We start from the raw sequence: 11,390 nt of genomic DNA on the forward strand, positions 1-11,390 counted from the left end.
TAATTACCCCCAAACTGCAAACACCATCACTCTGAGGATTGCGACTTCAATACGGTCTTGAAAAGTCACAAACTTGGTCCATTCTATGGGACTCCAGGGAGTGTTTTGGCTGCTCTTCATCCCACGCAGCTGCAACATGAGTGGACAGAGTCTTGCTAACTCTGATTCATTTCCCATCTCTGACCCTATCTCTCAAGTCCGCTGACATCAAGTCATTATACAATTTAAACTTTCTAGGTTCCCAGAAAAAGATCTGCTGTCATTGTTAGCTTTCAATAAGCAGTGGAAGTCATTAAATATATACATACATAAATACATAAATACATAAATACATACATACATACATACATACATACATGAGTCAAACCATTGGTGGCAAACAGACATGGACCAGGCCAGGCTTGCTTGAACCTTGTGGTAAAATCCAAGGTCAGTATTTACATATACTCCCTTAATGATAATTAATGTGCTTGGTTTGGCTTTCTCATGCATCAATCAGCTGAAACCAAATCACTGTTGGTAATTCTTATCTTCCCATCAATCCAGCTTGGTGGATTTTATAATTCCTTATTATCTTGGCATCTATTAAACTAAACAATAAGTGATGTTTCAGGGAAATGTCACTAGGGAAGGGATTTGTCACGAGGGTGCTTCTTATCCTGTTTCTGAGATCTGCTCAGCTCCCTTCATGGATTACTGAGAACATTGCACTGTCGAAATGACCTCATTTGCAGAAGGGACTTTCCCTCTGCCTCCTTGTCTTTAGTTTCTGTTTTTAGTGGCTCTGAGTTCAATGGGAACAGTGTTGGCTTTCTCTGTAACTGTGTTTGCCACTTATGGTCATTCTGTATTTGCACTGCTGGTTCTCATGAGTTCTTCTAGCTGTTGTGTTCAAGTCCTCACCCAATGGGAAGAGAGGCTGAGAGTTCCAAAATATTATTCTGTCCTGAAGTACAAATGCACTGTCTAGCTATTTGCTTGATTCACATAATCCAAGACTCTCATCTCCCCAATACATGTGACTTACCTAGTTCACACCCCTTAAAGATCAGTTCACATGTATACATATACGCAAGTAGTATTCATCTTGCAGGGGAGCCTTGTCTAGGTAAATGAGATATTACTTATGCAATATATGTTTCAGACTAAGACTGATAGTTCAGCCAGTGACATCCATTGTTACTAAATTGTAAACCATGTCTGACTTCTACATTTCTGATTGGAAAATGGACTCAAAGCCTTCTTGACATAGGGGTAGGAAACATCTCATTATTTTCAAAGGCATTGTGGGAATCTCTCCTTGAGGCTTTCAAGAGTAGAATATCCCATTTGGACAAACTTGCCATTAACAGTTTCTCTAATTCTTAGAAGAACATTTTCTTCAACCACTAGAGAAATACTTAAGAAATCCTAGAAATCTGGAAGGCAAGTCTCTATTGCTGAAGATACCGTGTACTTCAAACACATGGTACAGAAGCCCAGGAGTTGGGATCTGACCTAAAAGTTTCCATCCTGAGAAGAAATGTTATTGTCACAGAGCCCCTATGTCAAAAAGGTTTTGAGTCCATTTTCCAAGCAGAAATGTAGAAGCAGACATGATTTGAGATGTAGTAATAGTGGGTGCCACCAACAGAACTATTAGTCTTAGTTTCATGGCACCAGAGGACCCCATGCAAGATATGGTAGCAACCAACAGCCCTAGCAAGCTATGACGCCTAGGAACCACAGTTACTAACATGACACAATAACCCCAAAGGCACAGTAGTGGCATGTGTCCCTTCAAGGTTACCAACCACTCTCTAATGGGACTTAAGGCTAGCTCAACAATAGGGAAATCATGCCTGGTTCTGGAAATGTAGTCAGCTCCCCAGGGCTAGTGAACTCATGGGTCTTGGAGAAGAACTTACAGCCACTACTTCACTAAACCAGCATATTCTCCAACTACATTCTAAATCTGCATACTTATACCCATAGGTAGGGTAGTTCTCACTCCTCATCAAGGAAACTTCTCTTTGCAATAGACAGAGAACATTAAAGAAAACCACAACACATTAAAATAGAGAATTGTAGAGCTCTATCCCAGTGACACATCCATGACACAAGTCCTACACCTAAGGCTTGGGGGTCATTTTGGAAGCATGAGTGGGAATGATTCAAGAGTCAGAGGAACAAGACATTTGTGGTATAGTTTGTGTCTCCAGAAGCTACACCCATTAAATGGTGTAGATTAATGTAGATTAATTAAATGGTAAATCAATGGGTGTCAGAAGCTACACCCATTAAAAATCTCACCAAAGTGGCAGGCTGAACATGAGCTGAAAAACGATGACATCATAGACCTGTGACATGTAAAGAGCTCAAGAGGCCCCCACCCTGGACAGAGAACCACAGGCAACTACAAAATGCCAAGAGTAGTAAAAATAGTCTTCCCCAGGGGGAAAAACATACTAATTGATTATCCAATACTATTTAGTCAGTCCTAAAACATAAACTTATGAGTAACAAAACATAAATGTAAAATAAGGTTTATGTGTGTATTTAGGAATATATATCCACATGTATATACAGGTGTGTGTGTGTGTGTGTGTGTGTGAGAGAGAGAGAGAGAGAGAGAGAGAGAGAGAATAAGAAAAAGAGACCATGAACTTGAACAAGAGAAAATTGGGGATACATGAGAAGATTTGAAGGAAAGAAAAAGAGAGAGTAATGATGATATGAACATAATATAAAAATTATTTTAAAACAGATTTATGTAAGGGAATCTTCACAATAGCAGAGCACAAACACTGCAACCACACAACTACAAGACCTTGGGTTACTTACTAACTCCTCTAAACCTCAGGTTTCTTAGTTATAAAAAAGGCATAAGACCTACAGGAAACACTGGTGGTAAATGCCAAAAAAGAAGAAATGAAATGACTGGTTATGACTGGTTTAACACAGGGGATATAGAAGACTGTACTAAGCCTTACATGTTTTGCAATGTTATGGACTCTATGTGTTCCCTTCAAACTCATGTGTCAAAGTCTTCAAATCCAGATATGATGGTAGCTGAAGGTACGGTCTGTGGGGGATAATTAGGTTCAGATGAGGTTAGTAGGGAAGGGGATTAATGGGACTCATATTAATGCCCTTGTTCTGAAAAACAGAAAAGCCCCTCCCCTCCACCTGTTCCTCTCCCCTCCTTCTCTACTCACTGTTCCCTCGTCTTTCACTCTGTACCTATGGAGAAAAGGTGAGGACAAAACTAGACAGAGAGCTCTCACCAAGAAACCGGTCATGCTAGCACGCTGCTCTAGAACTATAATATACAGGGACTTGTGATTTAAAACACCCAGTCCAAGGTATTTTGTTATAGTAACCTTAACCAATAAGCATTTCTCCCCTTACCCAGTTGTCTGGGTATGTGCTCTTAGTTTTGGGGCAGGGGGTCATACAATACTAATAAGCAATTTTCCTTTCCAAGAAAAGATCACAAGGTAATGATGAACTGGTGTCATCCATAGGGAGCCTTTAGACCGGAAAAGAAAATAATGTCCAACAGGAAGCTGACACCCTTTTCTTTTTTTTTATTCGATATACTTTTTATTTACATTTCAAATGATTTCCCCTTTTCTAGGCTCCCACTCCTCGAAAGTCCCATCAGCCCCCTTCCCTCCCCCTGTCCTCCCTCCCACCCCTTCCCACTTCCCTGTTCTGGTTTTGCCCTATACTGCTTCACTGAGTCTTTCCAGAACAAGGGGCCACTCCTCTGTTCTTCTTGTACCTCATTTGATGTGTGGATTATGTTTTGAGTATTGCAGTTTTCTAGGTTAGTATCCACTTATTAGTGAGTGCATACCATGATTCATCTTTTGAGTCTGGGTTACCTTACTTAGTATGATGTTCTCCAGCTCCATCCATTTGCCTAAGAATTTCATGAATTCATTGTTTCTAATGGCTGAATAGTACTCACTCCATTGTGTATATATACCACATTTTTTGCATCCACTCTTCTGTTGAGGGATACCTGGGTTCTTTCCAACTTCTGGCAATTATAAATAGGGCTGCTATGAACAAATGGAACATGTATCCTTATTACATGCTGGGGAATCTTCTGGGTATATGCCCAGGAGTGGTATAGCAGGATCTTCTGGAAGTGAGGTGCCCAGTTTTCAGAGGAACCACCAGACTGATTTCCAGAGTGGTTGTACCAATTTGCAACCCCAGCAGTGGAGGAGTGTTCCTCTTTCTCCACATCCTCCCCAACACCTGCTGTCTCCTGAATTTTTAATCTTAGCCATTCTGACTGGTGTAAGGTGACACCCTTTTCTTAACAGGCATTAGCAAAGATCTGATTCCTATGGGTAAGATGAATGAGTAAGAGTTAGAGGGAAATTGGACCAGGTGCATTTATGTAGTGAGATGTTTTACTGGAGTAAATGGGTAATGGAAACCAGTCATTATAGTAATCATATCATAGATGTAAAGGAGAGAAAGAACAGAAAAACCAGTTCTCCTGTGAAACCTGTGAAAGATCTGTGTATGTGTGTGTATGTACATATACATATACATATACATATATGTCATATACATCATATACATATACATATATATCATATACATATACATCATCATACATCAACATATACATCAACATACACATACATACACATACATCATATACATCATATACATCATATATATATACATATACACATATACATACACATATATACACACACATACACATACATATACATATACACATACATACACACACACATATGCATGTTTCTGGAAGGCTCCATTTTTGTTTGATGTGGACTTCTATAAGTGATTGGATCATAAGGGCTCTGACTCCATTGATGACTTGATGATTGGTGGAGTTATAACCTGAATGCACCACTTCAAGATGGAGATTCAAGATGCAGGGTGTACCTGGAGGAGGAGGGTCTGTGCGATATTGCATTGAAGGATGCATCTTGTCTCTGGCCCCTATGGTCTCTCTGCTTCCTGTCAACCATGAAGAAAGCAGCTTCACTTCCATACATGTTTCTTGCTGCGTGTTCTTTCTTACCATGGCCCATGAAGCCTAGTGACTTTGGACTAAAACCTCCTATACTATGAGCCCAAAAGAAATCTGTTTTCACCTGTGTATCACACATATTTTGTCCTAGTGATACACATTAACAATGTAGAGGGTGTCAATGCCATGCCATGTAGAGTATTGTCCCTTTTAGGCTCTCCATTAGAATCAGATGGAGACTTTACACAACACAGGTGTTCATGACCAGAAGTAGATTTGCCTTGAGAGTAATGTCATTTGGGCTTCAGGGTCTTACTTGAATGAGTTTCTTGCAGTGCAGAGAGACACAACCATTATGTAGAGTTTTGTCTTAGTCGTTGTTCCATTGCTGGGAAGAGACACCATGACCACGGCACCTTTGATAAATTCAGGCAAGCCAACTTACTTGTTTATAAGCTGGTTAGGACTAGACAGAGATACTTAAGACAAGGTCTGACTGTGGATGTGACACGCCTCTAGCTCACTTTCACAGAGGGAAAAAGAGGACCAGTCTGGATAACCAAATATGCCGAGGTCAGGCCTAGCTCACCGCTCTCGCCTCCTCTGCAGCCGTTCTCACAACACACGGCTCTCTTTTAAAAATGAGGTGAGGGTTGCAAAACTGAACTCCTGTATAAGGTCAGTTATAAACATCACAGTCACCTTCTCTCGTGTGAGTCAGAAACTGCTAGTCTGCTCTTGCCATCAGAAGATACAGACTGAGAGAGATGGGTTGTATTTTTTTTTCCATCACAAAGCCAGAAACGATATAACATCTACAGAAGGTCAGATAGTTAAGTCTCCACATGGCACAGGGTGTTCATGATGAAGTTCTGGCTTTTTATAAAGGGCTAAAGACAGAGGAAAGTAAAACTCCTTACTGTATGCTTTTTTACATAGGTGTGTTGAACTCAACATACTGGATCATAGAAACAGTCTAAGAAGGTTCTACTACTTGTTCCAATCATGAGTAAGGAAGACAAACAATTGATGTTAAACCCTTCCTTTGGCAAACAAGAGTCAAGATTTGAACTCAAATTAAGCTGAGCCCTGAGTTCAAGGACCTCAAGACATTTCTCATTTGCCTACTTATTCCCGGCATGTCACACATTCACCAGAGATGACTGTAGTCATCCATAGACAGGAACTATGACTGTGGCGGGAGAAAGGCCAGCAGATTGGATGTGTTTGGCATCAAGGGTCCCGGCACAGCTACTACAAGCTGACCAGTCACAGCAGACGAACAATATGGGAACCTTTGTTTGAGTGAACTGTGCTCTATAAGCGTCAAGGCAAATGATTCAAAGCACACATTCAACTCCTTTGCAGGGTGAAACTAGGGGGAAGGGAGTCCACTTCACCAGGCTACTAAGTAGGAAACATTCATAAATCACTCAGATTGTATCATGATCACCCAAGCAAAGACTCAGAGCAGATAGATCACAGCTGTGTAGCAAAATGTCCATGCTGGACTCCCACGCGCGATTCTTCTCCAGGTTAGCTGACCTGCAGGCTCTGACTATAGGTCTTAAGGGGATTTTAGGTGTCTTCTGGGCTCTGGTACCCCTTTGAGCCAATGTCCCACATTTAGGGCCTTTTCTTTCTCCCCATCTCCAGCTGCAGAATATGTTAGGATTAGCCTTTCTTTTAAAATTCCTGCTGGGGTAAATTTCATGTATTTATTTTTCCCCCAGCACATTCTCTTAATTAATTCAAAATTTCTCAAGTTTTTCTTAAAGGCCATAATTTATTCGGTTTCATAGACATTTCTTTTTGACTCTATCTTTTCTCTCCAAACACCAGAAAGCCACACTGATTCTGATATTTTTTCCATAATTTCTAACCCCAAACGACTCTGTGACTACAAAGGAGCTTTTAAGCATCAGTGAGCGGGGAGCGAGGATGTATAGGTGTTATTCATTGGGTCATTCATTCATTATTCATAAGCTACTTACTGAATGCCTTCTAGTACTTGGTTCTTTTAAATCTACACAAAGTAATTCCAGTTCCAAAGAAACTCAATCTCAGGGAAGAAGAACATTAAGCTTTTGGAACTCCATGCTGTCAGGTTTACAGTAAGCAGTGGCTCTCAGCATTAGCTGCACAGTAGAGCCTGTCAGGCACTCTAAGCATAGACACCCACCCCAACTAAGACAAAGGGAATAAAAATCTCAGAGCAGGGCCTGTGCACTGCTTGAATCGTTTTGTTAAACTGGTATTTACAAGGTTTAGAGGGACTCTCTGGGATCCTAAAGAAGAGGTTCCTGTCCTGATTAATAAGGTCTTGGGGTTTCTATTGCTGCAAGGAAACTCCAAGACCAAAGAGCAATTAGGTAGGGGAGGGCGATATATGGCTTATACTTCTAGATCATTGCCCATCACTAGAGGGAATCAGGACAGGCATTCAAGCAGGGTCTGGAACCTGGAGGCAGGAGCTGGTGCAGAGGCCATGAAAGGATGCAGTTTACTGGCTTGATTCCCCTGGCTGGCTCAGTTTGCTTTCTTGTAGAACCGAGGATCACCAGCCCAGGGATGGCACCACCCACAATGGGCTAGGCCCTCCCCCTCCCCCTTCATCACTAATTAAGAAAATGCCTTACAGCTGGTTCTCATGGAGGCATTTGCTCAACTGAGGATCCTACCTCTCTGATGACTCTAACTTGTGTCAGGCTGATACAATAAAACTAGCCATTACAGTATCCAAGGATCCCAAGGAAAGATGATCTATGAGCCGAATCTTAACAGATGGTTTTCTCAGTAACGGTGTGTGAAACATATCCCAATTAGGAAGGCCTGAGATGAATTCATACACCATCCTGAGATTCTGGGTCCCATTTAGAGCTCCAGAGCACGTGGACTTCACATATCTAGTGAACAGCAGTCATAGAGGAATTGGTACCCAGAAAGTGATATGGTCTGTCTTATACACATCTAAAGAACTAAGGCATTATTTAGGCGGCAGATTTGACTTCTATCACAGACTACCTTTGTAAGAACTATCTCCTTCTTACTAGTATCTTTAAAATTGCTGGCACTCCCTCGGTTTCAGACATTGCAAAGAGGAAACTGTGCCCATGAGTGTTTCTTCTCCTCATCCTTGCCTGAGCCACAGAGCATGTTTTCTCACTTAAGTAAAGAGGAACCCCTTGTTATTCTCAGATAATGGTGGAGGAGGGGCTTGGCTCTACAAGGCTCATCATAGGGTAGGTGCTGATGGTGTTGAACCAAATACGAGGATGTTTTCATTGTTGGAAGTATTTTATTACTCGTGCCGTGCTGTCCTCATTGGCAAGGGAAAACACAGGGGTCAGAATTTCTACAGATAAAACAGAATTTATTCACGGGAAGGGGCCTGAGCAGGGAAGAAATTAAGCGGGGAGGTACTTATACTTCTAGATTCCCAGCCCCACCTTTCCAAACATCCAGCACCACTGGGGTTGCTTTGGTTTATACAACTGCTGCGGCTACTGGTTGGGTCTTGTATTTCTCTGGGTTTTGACATGGGCATTTCTTTGAAGGTACACTTTCAATCCAATCTACAGGGATAAATCCGACCAGGAGGATGGAGGGAAATTTAAAAAAAAAAAAAGAAGAAGAAGAAGAATCTACTAAATTTAATGTACATTTTAAACTACAAAGGTCTGGATTCAGAATTTGAGATCTATGTTTCCCCTCCCGTGCCAGAAATATGTTCTTTATCATTATAAAAATCCCTCAGGAAGGACATACAAGTTATTGGGATTTGTATAGGTAGTGACAAACTATGGCAATGTTTTCAGACTGAAACATTGGTGGCCCTGATAGATTGAGAAATTCCCCATACCTCCTCCATAGATATACTTGGTGAAGAAGCAAGGGCCAGATTCTCCATCTCCCAGCCTCAGGTTTGATTTACTTTCTATGGCATTAGGTTACAGCAACTGAAGTTTGAGAAGTGGAAAGAAAAATAAGGCACTCACCTGTAGCCGGCCAGCAGCTACATGTAAACTGGGTTACCTGTTGAGAGAATTTTGGGGTCATAGGGAAGAGCGGCGAAAAGAAAGTACGGCTAAGTCAATGTTCACTGATCAAAGCCGTAAACTTTAATGGCGCCGGACCTTTTAACAGTTTGGGCAAACCCTCCCCCCAGACTCCAGGCTGAGTTCCGGTGGAAGTTGTCTAGCTTCTCTTGGAGGTCTTCGTCTTGACTGCTCCGGCAGCTGGGTGGGTCACCTGTTTAATTCAGGAATCCCTATACACGGAGGAACAATGAGCTTGACCTTTACTACGTGCACTCCACCCTAGGTGGAGCAGGATCCTGGCATTCTGGGAGAAGTTAACCTTGACCAAAGTCAAACTCTGACCAAGTGCAAGACTGCCCCAATATGGCTCTGTACACTCACCATTTCTATTTATAGTTATGGCTGGGTAAGCTATTGAAGGGCATGTAAAAATCTGTAAAATATATATGTATGTATGCACACATGTACAGATTCAGGGAAATGATTACACACACACACACACACACACACACACACACACAGAGCCCATTTCCCATGTTTTAACAAAGAAAGCAGAAGCTCCTGGTGCTTCCATTTTCCACACAGTCTTTTGTTCATTTCTTGAACAGCTGCCGCTGTGTGTAGGTGACACACACATATCAAATTGCATTGAGGTGTGTCAAAATGACTGGGTGTTCTTGTTCTGGGTTCCCAAGGCTAATTATTATTTTTAACACCATTTGATATGCTAAGTGAGGCTGCAGTAAGAGTCGTCATGTGTTTATTAGTCATTGTCATCACTGCCTATGGGTACTTTTACATTTTTTTGCTGCTTCCAAAGTGCCTGTAAATGATTCTATCTAAGCATGGGAAGAGCATCACAGCTTCCTACATGGTTTTTCCTAGGAAATAAATACCTAATTGGCACAGTGATGGCAAAACTGTGACAGCGGTACATACAGTGCCCTGTCCTTCCTTCCTGTCATGTGCCTGGTGTGTAAACATAAATAAATTACCTAACTTCAGTGCCTCAGTTGCCCTAGCTGTAGTATGGAGCAATTAGGATTGAGATCTCAAGGGCTCACTTTTGGAGTATAAATAAAGCAGGCTTCTCCAAGGAAAGAGAGAAGGAGGGAAGGAAGGAGGGAGGGAAGGAGGGAGGGAAGGAGGGAGGGAAGGAGGGAAGGAAGGAGGGTCCCATGATGTGTTCAGCCTATTCCACATGACTAACTACATTCGTTTTCCATTCCTAGGTAGTTTATTGATTGCCTACAACTAAATCTATTATCTGTGTCTAGAATCTTTTGAAGCAATTCATGAGTAACAACTCATTTCAATTTCATAATGACTCAGAGGTCTTGCCCGTTGTTGCCGTGCCTGACTTACGGACTAACAAATAGACACAAAGATACAAAGCCATTCGATTCAAGTCTGTCAGGTCTGAGATGGAGAGCCAGGGCTCACATACTACAGCTAGTTCTGGGTCCTGGAATCCACTCTGCTATGTTCTGAGGAGGGGCCGTGAGCTGGACGGGCAAAAAGCCAGAATCTTAAGGCTCTGCTCTCCAAGAGCACAGCGAAGATCTCTGAAAGACGAGCAAACCTTCTACATAGGCTAGCATGGAACACAGAGGACTGAGCAATTTGTAGGAACATCAGGAAACGTAAACCACCCCCCAACCTTCTGTAAGAATTCCTACCACACCCCACTAAGGTGGAGGGGGGTGGGCTGGAGGCAAGGAAGGGAAATCATACCATGCATGTCTGCTCCAGATACAATCTTCCAGAAACAGTCCAAAGGAACACCCTGGGCATGTTCAAGACTTGATGTATTTAGTAGCTAACAGCGTATCTGCCAAGTACAACCTTCCAACTAGCTTTACACACTGCCCCACCCATCAACCAGAGCTTGCCATTCCCACAAGCAGTGAATATGATCATGTATGTTCCTGTGTAGATTTCTCTGCTTGCTAAAAACCCCAGGCTTTCCTTTGTTCTCTGGACCTGCAAGTGACCACCTGTATATCCGTGTTTTAGACTGTAATTCGGATGTCTGCTTCCAAATAAAATTCCCTGATTGATTGACTGATTGATTTTTGACAATTCCTATAGACGTTTGTCGGCCCCACCCCACCCCCATTTTTCTCTCTTAAGGCAGTTCTAGGCAATAAACAGGAACTGCCTGGTCTTGATCACAAGGTCCTCTTGCTTCAGCCTCCAAGTCCAGGCTGACCACAGTACCTAGGGGCATCTCTGCTGTGTCAATCTGCCCTCTATAGGCCACAGCAATACCCTAAAAGAATGATCTGCTACCAGGTGTCTGGGTCTCTCCCATGGCACAAACACAAACACGGTGATCTCAA

The 11,390-nt window shown here is 42.2% G+C and overlaps 1 long non-coding RNA gene across 4 annotated transcripts in view; it reads right to left on the reverse strand.

Annotated features, from left to right (window-relative positions):
* Positions 1 to 10,936, reverse strand: part of LOC127670866 (uncharacterized) — a 31,122-nt gene extending 20,186 nt beyond the window's left edge. Inside the window, exon 1 of one of the 4 annotated variants that reach the window (XR_007974626.1) lies at positions 10,783 to 10,936. This is a non-coding gene — a long non-coding RNA (uncharacterized LOC127670866). The remainder of the gene's footprint in view (positions 1 to 10,782) is intronic. The other 3 variants (XR_007974625.1, XR_007974627.1, XR_007974624.1) reach the window with 3 other exon arrangements.
* Between the last annotated feature and the right edge of the window lie 454 nt (positions 10,937 to 11,390).

This window comes from Apodemus sylvaticus, chromosome 20, assembly GCF_947179515.1.
Source record: "Apodemus sylvaticus chromosome 20, mApoSyl1.1, whole genome shotgun sequence".
NCBI lineage: Eukaryota > Metazoa > Chordata > Mammalia > Rodentia > Muridae > Apodemus > Apodemus sylvaticus.